Here is a 27,887-nt window from a genome sequence, read left to right on the forward strand (position 1 = left end):
AAAGAGCTGCTCTGGCTCCCTCTCAGTAAGTGGCTGCTACAATAACTTGAAGTTGTCACATGCACACTTATTCCCCCTTCCCCACCAATCCATCTGCTTCCTTCCAGGGGCAGAGGCTTCCCACAACATAAAGTGTGTTGTCTGTGGAATTCATTCTCACAGGTTGCAGTAAATAATGACCACTTGCTTGGATGACTTTCAAAGAGGATTGGGCAAGTTCATGGAGGATAAGTTCACCAATCAGTTCACTGGGTTCAGTGGCAGTATCTGAAGCCTGGTTGCAGGGGAGCAATTATAAGAGAGAAATCTGCCTTTCTCTCCGGTTTATGTGCTTCCCTGGATTATTTAGTTGTTCAGTGTAGAAAAAAAGTTGCCTGAGGGGGAATATGTTTGAAACGTATAAAGTTATGCATAAAGTTATGTAGTGGCTGCATTGGATAGAGAGATGTCCTTTTCCCTCTCACATAACACTGGAACCAGGGACATTCACTGAGACTGAGTGGCAGGGGAGTTAGAACAGAGAAAAGAAAATATATTGGGACCCAGGGTGTAATTAATCTGTGGAACCCCTTGCCCCAGGATGAGGAACCTAGGGACAGCCACTGAAATTGAGTGGTGGGAGAGAACAGACAAAAGAAAACATATCTTGACCCAGCATTTAATTAGTCTGTGGAACCCCTTGCCACTGGAGGCGGTGATGGTGTCAGGCCTAGATGCTTATAAAAGGTGATTGGACACATATATGTATAAAAGGTCCACCATAGGTTACAAACTATGATGGTTTCAGAAGTAGACTATCTCTGAATGCCGGATGCAAGGTAGTGGCACTAGGATATAGATCTCTTATCTTGTGTGCTCCATGAAGTGTCTGGTGGGCCATGTGAGATGCAGGAAGCTGGACTAGATCAGCCTTTGGCCTGATCCAGCAAGGCTCTTCTTATGTTCTAATGTTCACTGTGAGGAACAGGATGATGGACGTTCATGCAATGAGAGGGGAGCTCCAGCTGGGCTGATCCAGCAGAGATCTTCTTAAGCTGCAGTGAGCAGCCACTTTGAAACGAATACTGTTAAGTACAGCTTGTTTGCTCGACACTTCAGTTCCCTAGGCATCGTTTTAAAATGCTGGCAGGAGAAATGATGGCAAAAGGGCTTTCTTTAGACTTCCTAAAAATTGAATGGTTTATTTCTAGGAAGGCAAATCTGCGAAGTCACAAATTCACACATCAATCATTCCTTCTTTTAGCATAGATGATTATTATAAGGCTGTCATACAATCTAATTGCAAATTCTGTTTTGTTTCTTTGGAAATTCTCCGGCTGCTTTGCCCAGCTGTGCTCCTCTAAAGGGTCACTGAAATGTGGGTTTGAGTGAAACTCAGTGGGAGCTCTAAATTTTGGCATTGTTCCAAAAGTTGCACGGCATGATCTAGCCGAAATGTGGTCCGTATTCTTTAGTAGGGAATGACATTTCATAGACTTCAGGGGGTCTAAATTCAATTACAGCACAAAAATCCCTGTGATTATGTAAATGTTCTGCCATTAATGGTAGAAGGACAGCTCGCATTGTTTTGAGTACTGAAATCACAAAAAAAAAAAAAAAAAACACTGTTGTGCTTTGAAATCAGATCAGTTGTCTTGTGCCATCATACTGCCTGATGATGACTTGGTTTTGTTTTGATTACCAGACTGAAAGTAATTAACAAGAGATAATGAACATGTCAACGACACAGGTATGCAAACAGCTGGATCCGGTAGGAAGCGCTGAACACGAGCCACTTACAAACTGCAGGAAAGGACATAAGCAGAGCCCTGCTAGATCAGGCTCAGGACCCGTCTAGTCCAGCTTTCTGTATGTCATCGTGGCCCACCACCATCTAGGGCAGATGCCATCACCATGGCAAGTTGCTGGAAGTGATCAAAGGTGATTTTTTTTCCCCCTGAGACCTCGCAGACCACTTCTGAGGGTCTCACAGACCACCTGTGGTCCATGGACCACAGGTTGGAAACCAGTGCTCTGAAAGCTACTTCTGTTTTCTGGAAGTCACTTCCAGTTTGCTCCCAGTTTGCAAGATGAAAAGGAGGAACAAAGGAGGTGGGTGGGTGGGTGGGTGGAGACGTGTGCTCCTGCCAATCGACTGTCAAAGGCAAAGGCCAGTTGGCCATATGGACAGGACAGTGCCAATTACACCAAGAAAACCTGGGCCTGATATGTCAGGTCATTCAAACAATAACTGAGGCCTGGAATGCCTCGTAGAGAGGCATAATTACGTCCCCATGGGGGATAAAACTCTATATACAATGATTGTACAAACTCAGTCACCATTTCCACTTGTGTTCAAAACCTACCTGGACAGTTTGATGACAGAAGGAATCAAAGTGGCAGCTTTATGTTTCCACAGCTCCCAAAAATACCGAACCAGTTTCACGAGCCACAGGACAAATGCTATCAAAGGATTCTGTTGAGAAATGAAACATCATACCGGGACTCAAACCTGAGATTCATTGTTGAATGAAAGTGCCATCATTCATTCATTCATTCATTCATTCATTCATTCATTCATTCATTCATTATTTTATTTATTTTGATTCAGAACATGGGGTCGGCACACCTGAAGGAAATCAACAGGCTATTGATCAGTGGCATTGCTAGGGAGGTGCGGGGGGTGTGGTCCGCACTGGGTGACGTGCACGGGGGGTGATGCGCACTTGGGGGGATGACACGCTAAAATTGTGGTGGTTAGGAGTAGTAGTTGGCAACCTTCAGTCTTGAAAGACTATGGTATCCTGCTCTGAAAGGTGGTTCTGGATTCGGGAGTGACAATCCCTTCCACACTGGGAGCAAGTGCAGTCTGTCCCTGGTCTGTCTCCCTGGCTATGGGCCTTCCTTCTTTGCCTCTTAGCCTCAACCTGCTGGCCAAGTGTCTCTTCAAACTGGGAAAGGCCGTGTTGCACAGCCTGCCTCCAAGCGGGCTGCTCAGAGGCCAGGGTTTCCCACTTGTTGAGGCCCACACCTAAGGCCTTCAGATACCTCTTGCAGATGTCCTTGTATCGCAGCTGTGGTCTACCTGTAGGGCGCTTTCCTTGCACAAGTTCTCCATAGAGAAGATCCTTTGGGATCTGGCCATCATCCATTCTCACAACATGACTGAGCCAACGCAGGCATCTCTGTTTCAGCAGTGCACACATGCTAGGGATTCCAGCACGTTCCAGGACTGTGTTGTTTGGAACTTTGTCCTGCCAGGTGATGTCGAGAATACGTCGGAGGCAGCACATGTGGAAAGCATTCAGTTTCCTCTCCTGTTGTGAGTGAAGAGTCCATGACTCACTGCAGTATAGAAGTGTACTCAGGACGCAAGCTCTGTAGACCTGGATCTTGGTATGTTCCGTCAGCTTCTTGTTGGACCAGACTCTCTTTGTGAGTCTGGAAAACGTGGTAGCTGCTTTACCAATGCGTTTGTTTAGCTCGGTATCAAGAGAAACAGTGTCGGAGATCGTTGAGCCAAGGTACACAAAGTAATGGACAACCTCCAGTTCATGTGCAGAGATTGTAATGCAGGGAGGTGAGTCCACATCCTGAACCATGACCTGTGTTTTCTTCAGGCTGATTGTCAGTCCAAAATCTTGGCAGGCCTTGCTAAAACGATCCATGAGCTGCTGGAGATCTTTGGCAGAGTGGGTAGTGATAGCTGCATTGTCGGCAAAGAGGAAGTCACGCAGACATTTCAGCTGGACTTTGGACTTTGCTCTCAGTCTGGAGAGGTTGAAGAGCTTTCCATCTGATCTGGTCCGGAGATAGATGCCTTCTGTTGCAGTTCCAAAGGCCTGCTTCAGCAGGACAGCGAAGAATATCCCAAACAAGGTTGGTGCAAGAACACAGCCCTGCTTCACTCCGCTTCGGATGTCAAAAGGGTCTGATGTGGAGCCATCAAAGACAACAGTGCCCTTCATGTCCTTGTGGAAAGATCTGATGATGCTGAGGAGCCTGGGTGGACATCCGATCTTGGGGAAAATCTTGAAGAGGCCATCTCTGCTGACCAGGTCAAAAGCCTTCGTGAGATCTATGAAGGCTATAAAGAGTGGCTGTCGTTGTTCCCTGCATTTCTCCTGCAATTGTCTAAGGGAGAATACCATATCAGTGGTGGACCTGTTGGCTCGGAATCCGCACTGTGATTCTGGATAAATGCTCTCTGCAAGTACCTGGAGCCTCTTTAGTGCAACTCGGGCAAACAACTTTCCACAACGCTAAGGAGAGAGATGCCACGGTAGTTGTTGCAGTCACCCCTGTCGCCTTTGTTCTTGTACAGCGTGATGATGTTTGCATCCCTCATGTCTTGAGGTACTCCACCTTCTCTCCAGCAGAGACAAAGGATTTCATGCAGCTCAGTGACGATGATCTCTTTGCAGCACTTTAGGACTTCAGCAGGGATGCTGTCTTTTCCAGGTGCCTTGCCAAAGGCAAGGGAGTCCAGGGCCACGTGAAGTTCTTCTAGGGTTGGTTCACTGTCAAGCTCCTCCAGCACAGGCAGGCACTCAATGTTGTTCAGCGCTTCTTCGGTGACTACATTTTCTCTGGAATATAGCTCAGAGTAGTGCTGCACCCAGCATTCCATCTGCTGCGCCCGATCCTGGATGACCTCGCCTGCGGCAGACTTCAGAGGGGCAATTTTCTTCTGTGTTGGACCTAGGGCCTGCTTGATACCATCATACATCCCCTTGATGTTGCCCGTGTCAGCTGCTATCTGTATCTCGGAACAGAGCTGGAGCCAGTAGTCGTTAGCACATCTCCTGGCAGTCTGCTGGACTTTGCTGCGAGCAGCTCGGAGGACCTGCAGGTTGCGATCACTGGGACAGGCCTTGTATGCTGCTTGAGCTCTCCTCTTTTCCTCAATGACTGGTGTCAACTCCTCAGAGTGGGCTTCAAACCAGTCTGCTGTCTTGTTGGTCTTCTTGCCAAATATGGACAAGGCATTGTTGTAAACGGTATTCTTGAAATGTTCCCATCTGTTGGATGCGTTTGCATTGGCTGGGCCTGGAAGAGATTCCTCAAGTGCTCGTGCAAATTCCTCCACTTTTCTCTGATCCCGGGTCTCGCTCGTATCAATGCGAGGTCTTCCTTCCTTTTTTGTGTGGTACAGTCGCTTTGTTTGCAGTTTCACTCTGCTGCACACCAGCGAGTGGTCGGTGTCGCAGGCAGCACCCTGATAGCTGTGTGTGATCTTGATGCTGGGAAGGCTGGAGCGTCTGGTGAGAATCAGGTCGAGCTGGTGCCAGTGCTTTGATCTTGGGTGTCTCCAAGAGACTCTTTGTTGGGGCTTTGTGTTGAAGAACGTGTTGCTGACACAGAGACCGTGATGACAGCAAAACTCTAGCAGGTGTTGGCCATTTTCGTTCATCTTTCCAGTGCCAAACTGACCTAAGCAAGTGGGCCACGAACTGTTATCAGCACCAACTCTAGCATTGAAGTCGCCGAGGATGAACAATGGCTCTTTTACGGGGATCTTCTTGATAGTGGTGGCCAGGTCATCATAAAATTTGTCTTTGGCTTCTGCTGAAGACGACAGAGTCGGTGCATAAGCACTGATGAGAGTGACAGGTCCTGCTGATGACTGGAGCTGCAGGGACAAAATTCTTTCACAAAATTAGTAGACAAAAGTAGTAGACAAAATTAGGAGTAACCCCATCATATTATATACCGTTGGATGTGGAATGTCGAGCGGAATGAAATGCAAAAAACCGGAGTGAAATATCTCCTTTCTATCAAAAGTTATGGCCAAAAAACCGGAGAACAAAAAATGTATGGATCTTTATGGAAAGTGAGCCATATTGCGCATTTACTTGCGAGTAGGTGAACCTGCCTTAGTCCGTCAGAAAGGGCAGGTGGAGAGGAATCCAATGACACCAGAATGGTCCTGATCCAATGGATGCAGCCCAAAAAAACACCTGAGAAGGAAGTCCCTCCCTCCAAGCAGATGAATGTACTGAGCCCTATGGAAAGCGAAACTAAGCCAGAAGGTCGCGTTTACTCACAAGTAAGCAAATGTGCCTTGGCTGGTGGTCAGGCCAGACAAACGGGAATATGAAGCCACCAGAATGGTCCTGATCTGATGGGACTGGAGCTCAACAAATGCTCCAGAAGCCTCCCCCCCAACTAAAAAGGATCAAAACAGAGGCTTCAGTTGATAAGGTGAACTATTTTGAGACTTGCAAAGCCAGGTGGATCCTGACAGTGATCTGGTTTAAACAGAAGTTGTTAAGTTGAACTGGGCACTGGGTAGGGTTGAAGACCTTACTGGTTTTGGAGGGGGGCTGTTATTGCAGGCAGGCTACAGAAAAAATTCACTTGGTGGACCTGGTCTGGCTTCTACTTATTTAATTATTTGTTTTACTTTAATTATTTATACTTATTTATTTTAATTTGCCTGATGATGTCACTTCCACCATGACCTCACTTTTAGTGGCTCTTGGACAGACTGTCTTTCTAAAAAGTGGGTCCCAGTGCTAAAAGTTTGAGAACTGCTGCAATAAGGTGTTAGTAAGTTAGTAAGTGGAGGGTGTGTGTGTGTGTGTGTGTGTGTGTGTGTGTGTGTGTGTGTGTGTGTGTGAAACCACTAGTGACTAAAATCACAGTTTGAAGGATTAATACCATTATGTTATACATCAATCAATGTGTAATCTCATGCAGAATGTGTTCTATCTTTGTTCTATCAAAAGGTACAGCCAAAAACCAGTGGGGGCGGAGTGATGTTACATCACCACGCCTACCACCTGGGGTGTTGCCCCGCCCACTGCAGGGGGGTGGCATCCCGCACTGGGTGACGCGAACCCTAGTGATGCCACTGCTATTGATACCATGTTTAGAGCCTGTTTATAGGAGAAATAGCCCTGCTATTAAAATGCTCTTCAGATCATACCTAGTCAGCATGCACAAGGATGTTTTGCATGGCAAAGGTGAGGGATAACGGAATTAATTCATCTTTCTTTCTATTAGCAGACCATATAAAGACGATGACCCAGTCTTTCTGGGATGTAACACGAAAATGTTTATTGTGGAAGAGATCAAATAATATCCAATCAAAGGGAGAGGAAGAAGCCTCTGTGAGCAGAAATTGCTTCAGCTCTCCACAACAACAAAAAGGATGCATTATTAATCGTGCCACTGACTTCAGCCCAGATGCTGTAAACTTTCTATTGAAACGCAGCTTGCCCTTAAGGACGGCAAAGATGATATTGAGATTGATTTTTCATATAAAGGCAATGTGTATATGCCATCTTTGGGAATCTGCACTACTGGATCCAGAGATTCATGGCGAGAGGAAAAATAAAATAAAATACAGGGTAGTAGTAGGCAACCTTCAGTCTCGAAAGACTCTGGTATCGCGCTCTGAATGGTGGTTCTGGAACAGCATCTAGTGTGGCTGAAAAGGCTGATTCGGGAGTGACAATCCCTTCCACACCGGGAGCAAGTGCAGTCTGTCCCTGGTCTGTCTCCCTGGCTATGGGCCTTCCTTCCTTGCCTCTTTGCCTCAGACTGTTGGCCAAGTGTCTCTTCAAACTGGGAAAAGAGAGGCCAGGGTTGCCCACTTGTTGAGGTCCACTCCTAAGGCCTTCAGATCCCTCTCGCAGATGTCCTTGTATCACAGCTGTGGTCTACCTGTAGGGTGCTTTCCTTGCACAAATTCTCCATAGAGGAGATCCTTTGGGATCCAGCCATCATCCATTCTCACGATATGACCGAGCCAACGCAGGCGTCTCTGTTTCAGCAGTGCATAGATGCTAGGGATTCCAGCACATTCCAGGACTGTGTTGTTAGGAACTTTGTCCTGCCAGGTGATGCCGAGAATGCGTCAGAGGCAGCGCATACTATTAGCATACCTGGGGGTGGGTACCTGGGGCCAGGTGTGTGATGTCACCCCCTGCATCATCGCATCACCCCCCTGTGCCTACGCTGTCACCCCTATCCTCCAAGCATGTGCAGCATTGGCCCTGGAAATGACTCCATTTGGACCCAAATGGAGGCAAGGGCAGGCAGGAGGGCCAATTTTTTGCCTCTGATAAGTGCTGTCACCCCCCCCCCATCCCAGGGCAGACGGCAGAAAACCAACACTTTACTCTGGTGGGGGCCAATGTACCCCCCTACCATAACTTAGCTACATCACTGCATTTTACATCCAAGATATAGAAGGATGGGCATACACCAAGAATTGTACACCCAGGGGAGTGCATTATGCATGATGCACCACATGCATACCACCTCCCTTGGCTATCTATTCCACTGCTGAAATAATCTTTCCTTCTAGAACTTCTTCCTAATGTCCAAACAGATTCTTCTCTTTCACAATTTATACCAATTAGATCTAGTTCTTTTCTCAAAGGCAGTTGAGGACAAATTTGACAGCCCTTCAGGTATTTGAAGAGCACTATCATACCACCTTTCAGCTTTCTCTTCTCTAGGCTAAGCTTACCAAATTAAAACATAAGAAAATAAGAAAAAACCCTGCTGGATCAGGCCCAGGGCCCCTCTAGTCCAGCTTCCTATATTCCACAGTGGCCCATGAGAGGCCTGGAGGAGCACACAAGACCACAAGGTACTTGCATCTCCCTGCCACTCCCCTGTAACTGGCATTCTGTTGATCCTTGCATCCACCCACCCACCCCCAGCGAAGACACCAGACTGCACTTGGGTTTAACTTGGGCCATTTTATTAAACACAGTGACCAAATTTTAATGCAGGAAACCTACTGAACACGCCTTCCCTCCCTTGCCAGTCTGGGGTAGGCAAAAAAAAAAAACTGCCATCCACAGCCAATTTGGATGACAGTAAAGAATTCCTACCCAGCCCTCATGATGTATGACCAGCTAATCTCTGCCTGTACATACCCACCATGGCTTGTAACCTCTGCTGGAGCTTTCCTCCAGCCTTTCTCTTAACCTTTCCTCTTAGGGCTTGTTCTCCAGATGAATGGGGCTTGTATAATTACAGCTGGAATGTTAAAATTAAAACAAAGATCCTCTCTGAAATATTCATGGGTCTTTCTTGCCCAGTGCAAACAGTAAATAAAGCATCTGATTGTCCTTTCTGATCTCTAAAGGGTGACCTTGGACTATGCTGCGGCTTGCAGGCAAATCTCATCTTAATATGTTACGTGGCAGGATAACGATGGCTTCTGGGGAGAAAATATACGCTTGAAGAACAGAAATAATTTGCCAGTAACTTACCTTGTTATTGTACCCTCAGCAGTCTCTTAAACATTGCTGTGTTCATCTGTATTTGTGATAGCTGGTGTAAACATAGCTGGCTGCGTGGGGGCTGAGGAAGAGCTCTGTCACCCAACATTTCTATACAATTTAATAAAATGATATACAGGTTTTCTGAACCACATGGCTAAAGTGGGGAAGGAAGGGAGAATAGGAGAGAGATCTGGGGGGAGTGAACTTGGAAGGAGACGCTCTGTGCTTTCAAATGTCATCCAGGAGGTTAAGGATGTTTCATATGGCTATTTGAATTTAATTATAGCCCAGTTCATAGATCTCATTAGGGAGCTGGCCCAATTTCCTTTCGTCCCATCAAACATTTGGACTGAGTAGTCTCATCAAACAACAGTATCCAAGATCCTCTGGGGGAGGCCATGACACTTGAGTGGCTACAAAAGTAAGGGTCCAATCCTATCCAACTTTCCAGCGCTGATACATCCATATCAATGGGGCATGTGCTGCCTCCTACCGTGGGTGGGGGGCAGTTATGAAGGCCTTCTCAAAGTAAAGGAACATTTATTTCCTTACCTTGGGCTCATTATGGTTGCATTGGCACTGGAGTGTTGGATAGAATTTGACCCTAACTTGTGTGTGTGTGCGTGTGCGTGTGCGTGTGTGTGCGCGTGTGTGTGGTGTAGACCGAGATAATTGCTGTTGGATTCCAAATGGCGAAGTTGGAACTGTATTCCTTTAAGCCTATACTATTTCTGAAATGACTGAGTTAAAGAACTGTCTAGCTTTTTAGCTCTAAAGACAGTTAAAAAGAGTAAAGGATTAAATTAAACATCTTTGATTCTCCTCCCCACCTCATACTAACATTTTAATGACTGCTGTTGCTTTCATTTCAAGAAGTTTTATGATTCGATTAGTGACAATTCAATAAGGGAACAATCCAATGCACACTTAGTTGCTTGCAAATCTCACTGAACTCAGCAGTGGGACTTACTTCTGAGTAAACACGCACAGGATCACAGCTGGAGTGCTTTTTTATGCTAAGGTGTGGGAAAGTGAATTGAAATCACGTGGTGTTCGCTCAAAATGCTGGAGATATCATTGAACAGTATCAAGCAATTAAAGGATGTTGTCCTGAAGCAAAGCAGAATGGTTGGGTTTCCAAGCTAGTTGAAGGAAAATTATCTAAAACAATGGAAAGTGTAGTCCTCTGCTAAGATGGATTGAAACATCTAAAGCAATTAGACATGGCTCCATTGCCATCTCAAACTGGACCAAAATTATGCAGAAGCTCAGGAGCGAATGAGCCTCCCTACATACTGCAATACCCAAGATAAGTGACTTATTGAAGAATGGACCACGATTTATGTGACTTACAGCTCTTATCCTAAGAGCTTAATCCTAACTCCCCCAGTGCCAATGCAGCTGTACCAACAGGGCATGTGCCACATCCTGCAGTAGGACGGCAGTCACAGAGACCTCAGACTCCACGTTCCCCAAAAGGTATCCTCAGATCTGCGCCAGCTATTTTGGCATAGAGGGAATGGGGATAAGGGTACAAGCTACCACTTTTGTAATCCATCTTTCCCTCCCCCATACCACCTCCCATCTTCTTCCCTCCCCACCACTGAGATGTCTTCATTAAGGCCACCTATGAGAAGGCCCCCTTTCAGTGGAATTCAAACCGAATTTCAGGGTTCATCCCCCAACAAAACATCTGCAAATGTTCGAAGGAAACCAGATTTGTTTCCGTAAGAGAAATGACATTGGTCCCCTAAGCTATGGTTTCTGCATGTCCCTATTGAGATAACTCCATGATAGAGATTTGAGAAGATAAGGACCTACAAATAGCACTGCTGAAGGGTCATCTTGTCCAACTTTTTATTTCTCATAGAGGTCACCCAGATGTTTTCAGAAAACTAGCAAGCAGGACCTGAAGGCACCAGACATCTCTCCAATAACTACATATATTCTGTGACATTTTACCAGGCCGTCCTGATTAAATGGTTACCTCCACTTTTACCATGATGGGCAGGTTTCCTTCTGGGCTTTGAGTTTTGAAGGATGGAGTCCAAATTCAACATAGCTGCTTTGGTTTCCCTTGCCTCTGTTCCCTTAGTTTTACATAGATTACTTCTAACAAGTTTAGCTCTTAAGCTCTTGCATAATACATTGGGAGCTTGGAATGAGAATGCCGTTCCTTATTTTTGGTGCAAGATGCTTAATCAAAAGTGATACACAATTTCAAGCATGAATGCATAACATCTCATTATTAACCACTAGCTGAGACATTATATGGCAGGCCCACTATGGACTATGGGACGAAACAGATGCATTCAAGAGAAGCCCTTTGCAATGCACCTTGGGTTGCACTGAGCTATGTAAATTGGCTTGAGACGGGAAACTTAGTTAGAAGTCCTGCCGCCTCCTGTGGATTTTGTTTCTACTAGTCATGCCTACTTAGATGCCTATGTTCCAACTGCAGACCAGGCTGTTGAATTTCCCTAAAGTGCCACGGGGATCAAAGTCAGATATTTGTGGGACAGTCATTGATTCTCTGCTCACTGTGCTACTGGATTATTGATCAAGGAAAGGAACTGCCCACAAAATTAATATTATTAATATCTGTCCTGCTATCATGACGTAGCCATGGATGATGCACAGTGACCACATCCCTGAGCCTTCATGTGCTCAGTCAAAGATCTTGCAGTATTTGGAAGTTGTAAGTCAAAAGCAATGCTCTTCCCTAGCAGCAGGTGTACATCATAGAACAAAATTTAAAATTGTGGAAGCTTTATTACAGTGGTCCCCAAACTTTTCAGATCCACGATCCAGTGGCATCACTAAGGGTGTGTGGACTGCTCTGGATGATGTATTTGAGGGACACACACTACTACTAGCCAAAATTGTGAAAGTTTGGTGTTTTCGAATAATACCATCATGTTATATATCATTCAATGTGGAATTCCATTCAGAATGCAATGAAACAAACTGTTTAAATACTTGCACTCTATCAAAAGTTACAGACAAATAATCAGAAAAGGAAACCACAACTGCCTTATGTAACAAAAAGTGGATTTTGTTAACTCAAAACTGACCATTAAAACTGACTGTTCCAAGAGCCAATGAGGTGTTATTATGTAGTAGTTGTAGTTGGCAACCTTCAGTCTCGAAAGACTATGGTATCGCGCTCTGAAAGGTGGTTCTGGAACAGCATCTAGTGTGGCTGAAAAGGCCAATTCGGGAGTGACAATCCCTTCCACACCAGGAGCAAGTGCAGTCTGTCCCTGGTCTGTCTCCCTGGCTATGGGCCTTCCTTCTTTGCCTCTTTGCCTCAGTCTGTTGGCCAAGTGTCTCTTCAAACTGGGAAAGGCCATGCTGCACAGCCTGCCTCCAAGCGGGCCGTTCAGAGGCCAGGGTTTCCCACTTGTTGAGGTCCATCCCTAAGGCCTTCAGATCCCTCTTGAAGATGTCCTTGACAGCAGGGAACCAATGAGGTTTTAGTGTATGTCTGCTCTCATTTCTATGTATCAGAGCTAATACTAGAACTCTTATTCAGTTGTGTGAGTGCCATCAAGTTGGGCACTAGTTTTTGGTTGCTTAGTGATTTGTTGGGTGACCTGTAATGTTAAATATTTAAATTTATTTATTTTATTTTCACATTTTTATACTGCCGTTCCTCCAAAGAGCTCAGGGTGGTGTACACAGCTGCTCCCCTCCTTTTGTCCTCACAACAACCCTGTGAGGTAGGTGAGGCTGAGAGAAAGTGATGGGCCCAAGTTCACCCAGGAAGCTTCATGGCTGAAGGGGGATTTGAACCTGGATCTTCCAGGTCTGAGTCCACCTCCCAAACCACTACACCACCCTGGCTCTGAATCCATTCATTAAATGAATGAATGAATGAGTGGAGACTATACCAACCCTAATGACGCCAATGCATTTAGGTTGTGTGTATGATATTGTGGAATTTATTCTGTGTGGGAGAAGGTCCTTCATGGGGGTGACACAATGAGTTCTCGTACCGTGTGATGCAAACCCTAGTAACTCCACTGCTGTAACCCATCTTGTCCTCTTTAATGAATTGCAATGCAATGCTCCTAGTGGTGCCAGAATCAATTTGGGAGACTCCACAGACCCTTTCCGGGCCGCATGAGGCTAGCAACCCACTCTATTGGCCTGTGCAGGCCTTAGAATGGCCTGCAGAAGTGACCAGAAGCTACTTCTAGTCAAACCAAAAGTTGTGTTCAGTAACTGATTGTCACTTTTGGTTGCTTCTGTGGGCCGTTTTGAAGCCCACAGAGGCCAGTAGAATGGGCCACCTTGCATGACCCAGGAGAGACCTCTAGGGCTTCCCAAAAGCAGTCTGATAACATGAGGTCATAACCCCACTGCACATGGGCTTGCAACCAACCAGTGGGTCGCAACTCATCGCTTGGGAAATGCTGCTGCATTAACAGGTTTCTTTCCTTTTTCAGTGGAATGGTCTCGGAGGGCATGAATGTTTAGTATCCTCTTCAGCAGGTCAGAACCTCTTAAGCACACCTATTTCAATGCATTAATGTTAGAGATTTCAAGAACTCCAGAATGGGCATAAATAGTTACGGAGGTGTATCCGACTCACAGTATCTGCCACACTTTCTCACCATGCAGCACCAATGACATTTCCAAGACAAATGTTAAAGTAGCATTTAAGGTAGAAGTAACAATACGCGGCATCCTTTTAATCTGCCTGGGAACAGTTTAATTGGGAACTGTTTATCAGCACCAAATGCAAAATTCCCCACCCCACCACATGTACTCTAGAAATGCATTATCCATTTACTGCCAACATTTTAAGCCGGAGACATTTCAAGCAGCTTTGCATCTTTGAATGTGTTAGTGACATTTCTCGATTTAACTTCTATCACAGGAGCCAATGCCACAACCACTACAGCTGAAGACTTCATCCCATAAAAGCAAATGTGACTGTTTGCATTTTCTGTACATGTGTTCAAGTTTCAGCTTTGGCAGTGAAGAAGCCAAAGATATATGCCAACTGCTACAGTGGATTTTTTTTAAGGCACTTCTGGTGACCCACATTCTAATCTTCTGACCAATATACTGCCTGCATACATCTAGGATGTAGGAGGAAGGAAATAAAGGACACAGGGCCCAATCCTATGCTCACCGCCATAAGGCACGTTTGTGGCTCTAAGCACTGATGGAGCACCGGTGCTCCACCATCTGGTAGTTGAATGGACTGCCAGGCAGCAGAGAGGTAGGTGGGATGTGGGGGGAGGCATTCTGGGGCAGGGGGAGGTGGACAGAGGGCGAGGAGAAGGCGTGCTAGGGGGAGGGAGTTGGGCGGGAGGGAGGCGGGACCAGATCCTGAGTCTCCGCATTGGGCCACCTGCCCAACACAGAGGCTGTTAATTCTACGCTGACCCTTGAGTCACCGCAGAATCGAGTAGCCCCATTGCAGTGCTACTTGCCTTACCTGGGGGAAAGGGGTGAAAGTTCCCTTCTCCCGAGGAGCTGCCAGCACTACCTGCTGAGCGTGCAGGATGCAGTGGCCATTTTCAGCACTGTGCACCGGGCAGCTAAGGATTGGGCTGACAATCTCTTCACTGACGTTGCAATAGGCAGGAGGTCTGATCTAGAGGGTAGAGCCTCCATTTGCCTGAAGATAACATCCAAAGGTCGCCAGTTCGAGGCCACCGGCACCGTGCGACCTTGAAGCAGCTGATGAGCTGAAGCCGAGCTATCCCATCTGCTCTGAGCGTGGGAGGATGGAGGACAGAATGTGAAGCCAGATCAGAACGAAACACCTTGAATGTAGTCGTTCTTGAAAGAAAGAACCTTCTTTGAAATTGTAAAAATCCCTATTTAATAAGGGATTTAATAAAGCCTGCCTATGTAAACCGCCTTGAATAAAGTCTTGAATAAAGACCAAGAAAGGCGGTATATAAATGCCTGTATTGTTATTATTGTTATTACTGTTATTACTGTTATTATTATAATGCATCCATGCCCAATATAACGTATTATCCAGTGGAGTAGCTAAAGAGGGTGCAAAGCACTAATTTTTGAAGGGAGCTTCACTGCAGCGTGCAAGAGGCCCCCTCCCCTTCAGAGCCATTCCCAGAGCAAAAAAAAAGAGGTGACTGCAGGGAGGCGGGGTGGCAAGTGCCTCCATTTTGCTCCTACCACCTGGAATAGCTCCAAAGGGAAGGGGCCTCCTTGCTTGCTGCAGTGAGACTCCCTGCAAAACTTAGTGCTTTGCACCCCCTCTAGCTGTGCCACTGGTATTATCTGATTATAATTATTATAATCAGGATTATTTTCTTGACTATAATCTCCAGGATGAAGTGAATGAGACCCAAAATAAGAGACCACAGTTCAGGTCTCATCACAGACCACCTGAATAGCGTTCCATGGTTCCTAGCTCTTGCTTCGGTTGGGGATTCCAAGCATTGGCCTGTTATCTAAGAAAGATAGTAACTGTTGATGAACCAGAAATCATGGGAAGAAAAGCTGAATAGGTGTCAAAAGACCAGCCTGGGCATGATGCAAATTTGGAAGAGTACATGCTTTGGATGTAAGGTCCAAGTGCGTAAGATCTCTGGGTCTAAAGTTCCTCCCATATCTAACTATTGGTCCTATCTGTAGAACTAAGTGGAGAACATTGCAGTTTCTTGACCTAGTACAGTGGTTGGGTTGGGGTTGGAACCTGGACAAGGGTCGCAGGAAATATTTGGAGGGCTTGGCAACTGAATGCAGACGTAGAGCCTCCTGGAGTGACCTCCAGCTCCAACGGAAGCCAGTAATCCTCAGGTGAGCCAATGCATGATGTAGGGTGGGGGGGGAGATAGTCACAAAGCTGCCTGACTCACCCAATTGGCTGCAGAGGCTGAGAGAAAGGTGTGTTAGAGATAACGGGCAGTATGCGGAGCTGTGTTCTCAAAACTGCACCACATGTGAGCCCATGCTGTAGGCCTTGTTCTGCAGAGCCTGACCTAAAAAACTACTTGGAGTTACATCAAGCAGTGTGTGTGTGTGTGTGTGTGTGTGTGTGTGTGTGTGAGAGAGAGAGAGAGAGACCTTTTTAGAGTTCACCCACCAAATGAAGTAGCATCATGGCAGCTGGTGAAAAAAAGTGGCAAGTTTCATTTCATTTAATTAACCAAATTAATTTTAATTATTTATTTATTACCAACACGGACCAACTCCATGGGTCATGAGATGACCGGAAAATTGGATTTAGGGTCATGGTCAAAAAATCTGGGAACCACTGACCTAGTTATATGGATTGGATCCCAGGGCTAATCTTTCACTCTCTGGTTGCTTGGGGGAAATCTCAAGGCCGGCACTGAAGAAATGCATCTCCTCCCCTTTGACTCCTGTTTCCTGGACCTGCAAACACGAAGAGAACACCTATAAACCTCTGTACTTTCAGATTTTATTAGGCTTTGGTGAAAGCCCATGAATTACAGACCAAATGCAGAAGCCTATTCCCCCATAAAGGCCTGCAAATTGTTAATCTGGAACCTACACATCAGCACGGTAGGGTTTTTGTGCACAGATGCAAAATCAATGCAGCCCTCTGTAAATATGTGCTGCCCTGGTGATAAAGCCACAAGCAGTATTGATACAAATGTGGATCATAATTATACCAGGCTTGGATCTCAGGTCTCTTAATCCCCCTGCTCTCCCAAAACCATTTCAAACAATCTACACCTTGAATGAAGTATAAAGCTAGCTTATTACTTTCTTCTGTTTTCCCTCTTCTCCAAACCAATTTTCCATAGAGTATAATGATTCTCCTGAATGGAAGGATTATCATTTTTTAAACCTTTTTGATTGTGGCTCTTTTCCTTTTACGAGCAAATCATAAATCAAACCCCTTGAAAGATTTTAGGTTTCAGTTACACGCATCTCGTACAAAAGATTTTTTTTCTTTCCTGTTGGAATACCCACCAACCACTAGGCAATACTATCAGGTATTATAGGTAATACTGTTTTTTTCTTTGACTCTCTGACTAGTAAAACAATTAATTTGCAGCTTGGCTAAGTATAAAATAAAAGAACTACCACAAGTTCATTTGCTTCTGCTTTCTGGGTTCCAAAGGGCTGTATGCTTTGATCAGAGGTGGAGATGGAGCAGGGTAAACTGCTAGATTATATGTTTCCCAAGTTGGAGTTACTGCCATTATTGAATCACCTCATCTTCATGGCCTGGTTGCACCCTGAGATCATGTCTGGGACCTAGAGCGGTTGAACAACATCAAGAGTGTATAAATCCGCCTGACTCCATCTTTAGATGTTTATAAAATACAGTCCCGGGGGGGGGTGGATTTCATCAGGCCCAGTTTCCCCCCCCCCATATTCTTTTCTTCTTCTTCGAGCACCATCAATGTGCATGACACTTTCTGCAGATGAAAATACAGGTCCCTGTTCCAGTACCAGCACCAGGCTGGAGAAAAGCCTGCACTGTAATCCACAAGCACCCCCAATGGCGCATTGGACATCACCACTGCAGCTAGTACTGAGAGTTCAGGGGTCAGCAGGATGAGATGGGCCCTCTGATGGGGTGCTGATCTGGCCAAACTCTGATCCCTGCCCTACCTAAAAGAGTTTAGTAAATATTGAAACAACGGAGGGAAGGATAGGAAATTGTAGTAAAGATAAACAAGGGAAACATAAGCAGGTGTTAGAATTACAAGTACTTACACTGATAGAGAGATTTTTTGGGACTTGGTCTCTGGGTCAAAATGCTAAGCAGACATAGACTTCTTTACAAGCATATAGAAAAATTTATTTACATGCTATTTACAGATTAAGAATAGGATTAGGATGGATACAGGTTCTAAGTTACTCCATGGTGGATCTTTGATTTCTTCTTCGAACCACACCCAAAACTCCTGTACTTGTACTCTATGAAAAACAAGTGACCCATGTGATATTCATGTTACTTCCCTCTCCTTATTTGGCATACTGGTGTCTGGCTTCTAGCCCTAACTGGGAAGTCCGTTATCCATGTATGGAGAAGTTCTGGCTTGCACTTTGATTTCACAAGACCCTGGAATGTTCCTTTTGGGAAAGCTATGACGCACATGTTTTTCTCTCTCTGCAGGTCATTTTGACATTTTCTACCTTGTTTTTAACAGAAAAACACTAGTCATGCTTTTCCTAATGTTCCTCCTCTGAGAGAAGTTAGGTTAACCCCTAAAATCTATATCAACACTTAGCTATAGTAGTGAACTTACAGCCCAATCCTGAGCTGCCCAGCGTACAGGGCTGCAGTGGCACAGAAAATGGCTTCCGCTGCACCCAGCGTGCCCAAGCAGCTGCTGCCACCTCCTTGGGAGAAGGGGACTTTTGTCCCCTTCCCCCAGATAAAGTGAGTAGCCCCACAATGGGGCTACTCACTTCTGCAACGACCTGGGGGTCAGCATATAATTCAGAGCCCAACACAGAGGCTCAGGATAGTCCTGTCTCCCTCCCACCCCACTACTTGCACCCTGCATGCCTCTCCCCCACCCTCTCCCCACCCTCCCTCTGCCTCCCCCCGCCCCAGAACGCCTCCTTCCCACCTTCCCCCATGCCCCCACCTACCTCTCCACTGCCTGGTGGTCCATGCAACCACTGAGTGCTGGAGCACCGGTGCTCCACTGGTGCTAGTGCTTCACTAGTGTCAAGGCCCACAAATGTGCCTCATGGCACGTTTGCGACAGTGCGCGGCGGTGGTGAGCCGGCATGCACTGGTTAGGATTGGGCCCTAACAACCTAATCCTATCCAACATTCCAGTGCCCATGCAGTCACAGCGCAGCCCCATAGTGAGGGAACAAATGTTTGCTTACCTTGAGGAGACCTCTGTGACTGTCGCCCTCTGCAGCATGCAGCACATACCCTGTTGGCAGAGCTGTGTTGGATAGGATTGGGCCTTCAGGCAGTGGTGGCCAAACTTGCTTCATGTAAAAGCCACATATGATACATTTCAGATGTCTGGAAGCCAAAAGTCAGCCTCCCGGACATGACTGGATGTTGCTTCTGGTCCTGTTCCGGAGGTCAGGTGGAGCCCCCTGTTCTGCCAAATCCCAATCCACTGGGCCTTGTGCCCGCTTAAGGCTAATTAGCTTCCCTCAAACTCACAAGTGCAGCAGGCAAAAGTCAGAGTCCATTCCCAGTCCAAGGTCAAACTCCGATCAGGTCAGGTCTCCTCTGGGTCAGGGTAGCCTTTGGTCCTTCTGAAGCTGCCTTTTATTCTTGGATGTCTCATAATCCAAAATGCAGCTCAGCTGTGAGCTACCTTGCTAGCCCCTTGTTAAGTCCAAATTAGGCTCAGCTGAGCCATCTCTTCAGTCCATGTCCATTCAAAGTCCCATCAAGGTCAAATGAAGCTCAGGTGTCCATCAGAGTCTCCATTGATTGATTACAGCTGTGGAGCCAGCCCTGCCCTTCCCAGAGCTGTCAAACAGCTGCCAAAACAGGGAATCGCTGTCAACACCACATTATCCACCTGATGATCTTCTGATCTTCCATTACACCCCCCACATCCGTGGGTTCTGAACCCACAGATAAAAATGGCTCAGCTGTACATTTGTTTCCCCACAATGGACCAGCATGGCTACTTGTAAAGTTCAACTTTAGACTTTTTTCTTTCCAAGTCCTAAATTTGTAAAAAGACTGAGATAAATCCAGGTTGGTTCTGGCTCCTAATAAAGCACTATTTCTGAAAGGGGAATTTTCTTTTTTCTTTTGCAGTTCTTTGGAGATGAGCAGGGAGAGCTGACAACCCCTCTCTCTCTCTCCAAATCCATTGTTTACAGCCTGCCATAAGTGATTGCTTGGCAAGATGCAGAAAAATGTCTTCAGAGTTAAAGATGGAAAAGGAAATGGCATCTGAGTACTACTGATGAGCCATTTACAGCCGTGTCAAAGAGAACTCAGATCTTTAACCCTTGGGCATATGGTGAAGCAGCTTGGGTGCCCGTTATCTGAAGAATAGCTAAACACTGTAAATGTTTAATGGCGACGTGACTGCTACACTAAGGTAAAAAATAAAAATAAAACTTGTTTTCAGGTAAATGCCAGGTTCCACTTTGATGAGTCTTTTATCAATAATTGGATGTTCCTCTCCTTGCCAGCCGCTGATCTTGCTTCTCATCCCAGGCCTGTCGGTCAAACAGAGTTGATAAGCCCTCTAGGCAGGGACCGTGACATTACATTGTCCTCCAGAGAACTGTCGGTGCCGAGTAAACATCGTGAACTGATTCACACAAGAGTCTGTGAAGCAGCCCCCACATGTCCAGAAGGCTCTGTCTTCTGACTGCTCGAGTGATCCATTTTGACACTTGCCATAGCGACTTGGGGATGCTACCCTGGGCAGAACCAGCCTTTGCTGGGTGGTGAAGAGGAAGAAGAAGAAGAAAGGTAGAACATACCTTTATACTGAGCCACTGCCCAATCCTAATGGGCAGGCCAATCCTGAGCTGCCCAGGAAGCCCCCCCTCGGTGGCACCACGAGGGCTGCCGCCGAATCCAGCACCTCTGGCGCTACCGCGGGAGACACCTCAGGAGTAGGGGACGTTTGTCCCCTTCCCCCAGGTAAGGGAGGCAGCCCTGCAATGGGGCTACTCATTTTAGAGACGCCCAAAGGGCGCCACTAAAGTAAAGGCGCTCGTGTAAGGCACGCAGCCTCCACAAGCGCCGAGGATCCTGTGGAGTGGAGCTCCGCGGTTCCTCCTCCTGCCCGCCCCCAGGCACGCCTCAGGCATGCCCCCCCTCCCCGCATCATGCCAGCCTCCCCGCCCCCTCCCTGTGTCACGCTGGACTCCCCCCTCCCCAGAACGCCCCTGTCCCCACCCCGTTTGCCGTTCCACAGCCCGGCGGTGGCAGGCACTGCTGAGCTCCTGAACGCGGGTGCCCACCGGGTGGCGGCTCAGTGCTGGCCAGAGCTGAGCAACCTCTGGCAGGAGCCCAGCACTTAGCCCCGCAAATGTGCCTTACGGCACGTTTGCAACTGTGGTCTGCACCGCCGGGGTGCGGTGCGGACCATAGGATTGGGCCCTCAACCCCTTGGTCCACCTAGCTTACTATTTCCCAAAACTGTGGGTCGGGACCCACCAGTGGGTCACAACCTGATGGTTGGTGGCTCCTGTAGCTAAAATTGACAAGTTGATCACTGACAAGGAAAATGTATTGAGCCCTATGGGAAATAATACTTAGCCACTTGTGTGTGTTTACATGTTAGTAGATGAATGTGCCTCAGTCTCCTTTGACGGGCAGGCTGAGAGGAACAAAACACCACCAGAATGGTCCCGATCCAGTGAATGCAGTCCCCCAAAAACACTTGAGAAGGAAGTTCTCCCTCGTCCAAGCTGACGGTGAAAAAATGTATTCAACCCTATGGAAAGTAAAACTAAGCCACATATTTGCCTTTGCTCATGAGTAGGTACATGTGGCTTGGCTCTTATAAAGGATCAGGCAAAGGGGAATGCAAGACCACCAGAATGGTCCCTATCCAATAAATATGGAACTTTCAACAAATGATCCAGTAGGCACTCTCACCCTCGCTAACATAGTAAAAAGGATAAAAAACAGAGGCTTGAGTGGCTGGTAAAGTGAAACTATTTTTTAGTTTCATTAAGCTAGGTAGGTCCTGATAGTGTTGTTTTAAAAAGTGAGTCCTGGTGCTACTGACGACTAGTAGCGAATCTCCAGGGTTTCAAACGGGATTTCCCCAGTATTAGTTGGAGGTACCAGAGATTGAACTCAGAACCATCTGCCTACAAAGCATGTACTCTACCAGTGAGCTAGAGTTGCAAAGAAGTTGTTCTGACGTCTTTGTTGGCTTTAAGCAAATTGGACCAATTGTTCCCAGTTGGAACTCCCTGGACCTGAGGGGGTCCCAAACTAGGCTAACCTACTCTAGTCTTGTCAAATGCAAGCAAAAACAAATTGCAATAGACATCTAATGCCACATTGCAGGTCTTATAGAGAACAGCAACAATTTTAATTTTCTTCTGAAGTCAGTAGTGCCTGTTTATATTTTGAAATTTGGAATTACATGTCTGCAATTGTATATTAAAATGGGCTTAGATGCATTTGGTCCATTAACTCACACGCACTTTTTTAAGGGCACATTTTGATTGCTTTCCATTCTACCATAGAGATAGAAAGTCTATAATAAATTTTATTTATATCGCAAAACTTCTACAGATCTTGGCTGTGAACCTGGGGCCCTGCAAAGAATATTTTCAGTTGGGCCCCACCGATCACTGCAGTCGCTAGAGGATGGTCAAAATGCTATGTTTTTTTCCAGGAGCCTGAACACCTCTGTAAAGCAGCACTTATCTCCCCCTCACCTTCAGAGCTATTCAGGACACCAAGCGCAATGTGGAGGAGATGCCTCTGTGTTGCTCCCACCACCTGGTATGGCTCTGACAGCAAGTGAGAGGGGCCGCTTTACAAGGGAGTGCAGGCACCTGAAAAATGTAGTGTTTTGACCCCCATCTAGCTATGCCACTGCTGCAGCTTCTAAGGCTGGCCCTGGCTGAAAGATCAAGGAGCTGCTGAAGACAGCAAACAGGAAAATGGAGACTGCTGGGGTGTGGTGATATGGAGAATCATCAGCAATCATGTAGGACTCAGAGCCCCAAAGGGAACCATATTTTGACTGGGACTAAATAGGAGGAGGCAGCATTTGGCTTGCCTCGGCACTGGGAGGTCTTGGGACCTTCCTGTTCTTATGCCTCAAAAAAACAGCCTATCCACCATTTGGAACAATGGCGTCTCTAGGTTGTTTGACCCAGTGTGGCAAGCCAGCATGTCACCCCCATGATGGACCTCCTCCCATGCAGTGGACAGGGCAACACTCTGGGCAGTGGGCATGGTGATACGCTATCCCCCCACCCCTGCTGGTTTTTTTGTGTTTTTTTTTGCTATAATGTTTGATAGAGATATTTCAATGTGGTTTATTTCATTCTGCATGAAATTACACATGGAATTATATATAGCACGATAGTTTAATTCAAAAATCCCAAGATTTTAAAAATTTTGGCCAGTAGTCGTGTCCCCCCCTCCATGCATGTCACCCAGTGAGGCTGCAACCCCTAGCGACGCCACTGATTTGGAAACATTTGGGGCACATCAAGTGCTACCATTTGGCTACCAACTTGGTTGGTTGGCAACCTTCAGTCTCGAAAGACTATGGTGTAAGCCTACAGCACCCGGTATTCTCAGGAGGTCTCCCATCCAAGTACTAACCAGGCCTGACCCTGCTTAGCTTCCAAGATCAGACAAGATCAGGGATGTGCAGGGTAGTGGACTTGCAAATTGCTGTCCATGACCGCCCCCTAGTGGCTAACAAGTAGAACTGCAGTTGAGTAAGTCAGAAGGGATGGAAACTGAAATGCTTCATCAAAGGCAAGCGAATTAGGTGATTTTTTTTTTCTACAAATGTTTTAGTCTTAATTCATAACATCGGAATGTCATCACATTTCGTTCAGCTGCAACATTTTGTGCTGCCACCTATTTATGCAAGCTCTACATACACACTTCTCTCAAATTGTACACTGACTCAGGTGGCTTCCTTATTTTACTCCCAAATTGTCTGTCTTACTGGTACTTGTCACCTTCTCAGAATATTTGCATCCTATTTTGTAACAAGACACTGAAGAATTTTCACCTCCTCCCTTCCCAAACCTCATTGCTCTGCTCGTTTATAAAATCAATTGCCATAAAAGTGACTCAGTTGTATAATGGATATATTTATAAAATAGGGACAATTAACTACCCATCATATCTTGGGCTTTTTAAGTCTCCGTTAATTAGCAGCCTCAGTAAACAGGCTGCAATCCTATCTGCACTCACCTGGGAGTAAGCCACATTGATATAATGGGACTTACTTCTGAGCAAACATGCTTAGGGTTGGGAGTTGAGAACTTATAAAACTGGAAAAAAATGTGATTAGCTCCCAGTGAGATTGTATCATTGGAAAGCAAAAATCCAACAGAAAGGGTAAGGCACTTTTTAAATGTTTGAGTTATGCTATTCACCTGTTGAGAATTTGGACGGTACATCAATAAGTGGACACAGCAGGAGCATCTAATCTCTGTGAGGACTGAATCTCAGGAAGGGTTGAAAACTGCCGCTGTAATAACAAACTCACCGGGAGAATAAGCACTCCTGATTATTACAGTGACAAATGGAATGGGTGAACTGGCATGATTTGACTTATTTAGTTGAGTCATATCTATTTTGGTCTCCTTGGCATCTGGAATAGTACACAGGATTTATCTTTTTTCCATAGGGCCACAAATATTTGTTAAATTTTTTCATAAGAAATTCATTCCTCTCCGATGCTGTTGGCCTTCAAGTGTCACACAGAGTTTATGGTATATCCACAGGCATTGGGTTGTACTGGAGCTGTTGCACTGGAGATAGAATCATAGAATCTTAGAAACACAGAGTTGGAAGGGACCTAAAAGGTCATCTAGTCCAACCTCTGCCTGTAGCAGGAAATCCTCCTAGACCTAGAACATCTCCAGCAAGTGCTTGTCAAGCCTTTGCTTGAAGATTTCCTGTGAGGGAGAATCCAACACTTCCCTTGGCAATCTGTTCCATTGCCGAACTGCCCTTACTGTCAGAAATTTTTTCCTGATGTCCAGTCTTCATCATCATCACCACCACCACCATCATCTGAAAGTTTGAGGTTACTATTGCTTTTTTCCTCTGGTGTTTCACTATGTCAATGATTGTGTTTCGTGTTAAACATTTTGAATCTTTGTGACCAAGAGTAGTATAGAAATCACCTAAATCAATCAAACAATAAATAGCAACGAAGAAACTATAACTTGTTTTAAACTTAAGAGTGTTGGAATGGTGACTAATGTAGCATACAGTGATTTCAGAGTTCTCAATTAAGCATCCTATAAATGCTGCCTTTGTAAAATAATGGAAACTGCCAGCTGTTTAAAAGCTTTGGCAGTTTCACCAGTGGATAACTGATGCGGTTCTTGGCACTTGTTAAAAAAACATGCACAAAAAGTCCCCTTTATTGTGCTCATTAATAAGGGAGCGTTTCTCAAGGAACCAGAGAGTGGGTGTGCGATTTCACTTTTCAGAGATTATTGAAGCATGCTGAGCCCTGATTTTAAAAAATAAAAAATAATGAAAAAATAGCTTTGAAAAATGACTAGAATGGGGGGGAGAGAATTTTTAACTGGTGATGAATTGATATAAAAAAGAGGCCAATCTAAAAGATAAGGAAAACATTCACCCTGACTGTGCTTGGCACACAATTGTGGTTTATAAAGTCGGGCAGCCCAATCCTGAGCTGCCCGGGGCGCCCAGGTTCAGCGGCACTGACGACTGCCACCGGATCCTGCGCCTACTGGGCTACTGCGGGAGGTGCCTTGGGAGAAGGGGAATTTTGTCCCCTTCTCCCAGGTAAGATAAGCAGCCCTGCAGTGGGGCTGCTCACTTTACCTAAAGGCACTCGTGTAGGGCGTGCAGCCCTATACAAGTGCCTTGGATCCTGTGGAGCAGAGCTCCACGGACCCACCCCATCCCTCCCCCAGGCACGCCCCTAGCCCACCCCCTCCCTGCATCACACCTCCCTGTCACACCTCCTCCCTGCCCCGCTAACCTCCCTGCTCCCCGGAACGCCTCCTTCCCGCCCCCGTCCCTGCCCTTGCCTATCATGCCGCGGCTTGGCGGTCTGGGAGACCGCCGAGCCACGGAAGCTGGCTGACCACCCCGCACTAGCCCAGCACTGGCTGGCGCTGAGCTAGCATGGGCGGGAGCCTGGCAATGAAGCTCGCAAACGTGCTTTATGGCACGTTTGCGACAGTGCTCAGCAGCACGGAGCCATGCTGCCAAGCACCGGATTGGGGTCTCAGTTGGACATGACATAATTATATAGGGCAAGAGGTCTAGTGTTAATCAGGAAGAACTTCTAATCATTCCCATGTCTGCACAAATCATTGCAAAAGCCCAACAATTATTCACATCACTTTTGTTCTTTAACCGGGGGGCCACATCCGGCTCAACACAGTATTTTATTCGACCTCCAGCAACTTTTTTTTTTTGGCAGAGCATTTGCTAATATTTGACATTTTTACTCCTTATTTATCATTTCTCCGTTTAGGAATCGCGCTATTTCTGGGTAATTGTCACATTTCACTTTTGTTCTGAATCATATCATGTTGGTTTTACACACACACACACACACACACACACACACACACACACACACACACACACAATCCACGTAAAACATATTCATTCATTTAAATTTCATCCATTCATTTATAAAACTGATTTTTTTGGACCTGGAAAAAATGTGTAAAATATACTCTCTTTTTTGTGCAAAGTTTATTTATTTATTACAGATACAGGTAAGGAAAATGGGTTAAACTTAGGGTTGGGACTCCATAGGTTACACATGAGGGTATTGGCCATAGATTACAACATGTCTTAATCCAAAAAAGAAATCAGCAACGACTGAAAAGAAAAATAGTCATTGGTACAAAAATTATCATGTCATTATACTAATTAATGATTTCACTAAAATTATTTATCCAATCATAAAAAGGCTTCAAATTTTGCACATACAATATTCTTGCTGCTATACTGATATGTACAATAAAATATTTCTTATATTGATCTTCAATTTCTAATCTCGCATTTAAGAGAAATATTTCTGGTTTGAATGATACTACACAATTCAATATCTTTTGTAACAATATATGTCACCTTCCAATATTTCTTCGCTTTCCACATATCCACCACATATAATAAAGAATTCCCTTAATCTCTTTGCATATCTAACAGTTAGTTGATGACCCAGGGTACATTTTTGCTACTTCCTCTGGAATTAAATTTTCATCTATAAAACAATTAATATAAAATACCACTTTAATTATCTTAATATTTGCGTTCCAACTTTGTTTTCATTTACATATGCTTTGATTTGACATAATTAATGGAATACTTCTCACTTCTGAGCAGAATTCAATACATTAATATCTACAAAAAAAAATTTCCACTTGTTATTCAGCCATTTTCCCTTCCTGTCTTAGTATTTTCTTTGTCTTGTTGATATTTTCCTTCTTGCTTCTTCTACTCCTCCTTCTTTCTCTTAACTCCCTTATATTTCTTGATCCTTCTCTTTTCTTCTTCCATTTTCTCCATTTTATTCCTTTTGAATTTAATCCAAAGATTCTTCTTCTTCTTGAAAGGATGCGCTCTCTTTCTCTGAGAGTTCCCTCTTTTTTTTTTTTCCTGAAAATTCTGAGTTCTAATAATAAATGCTGTTTTCCATCTCCTGTCTCATTACAAAAATCTCCAATTCTTTAGTTTCATCTGACATTTGGTCCATTCTTTTTTCAATCCCCTCCATACTTTTCTTTGTTTGTCTGTTTGTCAGGGAGGAGTTTATTTGCCTCATTTGATCAGATCGTTTTCCAACCTCTTGCTTCAGTTCATTTCTGAATTCTCGCAGCATATCCATTAATGAGGTCTGGCTTTCGCTAACATCCTTTAAATTTTTTGATGTCATTCTTATCAGTATCAAATCAAGCCGATATAACTCTGGCTATAAAAAATAAAAATAAAATGGTCTAACAATTAAAGAATCAACCAAGTCTCATTATCTTGCTTCACCTTCTTGTAAGGCTAATTCCCAAATTTTATATCTA

At 45.4% G+C, this 27,887-nt stretch overlaps 1 pseudogene; it reads right to left on the reverse strand.

Moving 5' to 3' along the window:
• Positions 1-23,402: 23,402 nt before the first annotated feature.
• On the reverse strand, positions 23,403-23,521 carry LOC136660895 (5S ribosomal RNA; annotated as a pseudogene).
• Between the last annotated feature and the right edge of the window lie 4,366 nt (positions 23,522-27,887).

This window comes from Tiliqua scincoides, chromosome 9, assembly GCF_035046505.1.
Source record: "Tiliqua scincoides isolate rTilSci1 chromosome 9, rTilSci1.hap2, whole genome shotgun sequence".
Lineage (NCBI taxonomy): Eukaryota > Metazoa > Chordata > Lepidosauria > Squamata > Scincidae > Tiliqua > Tiliqua scincoides.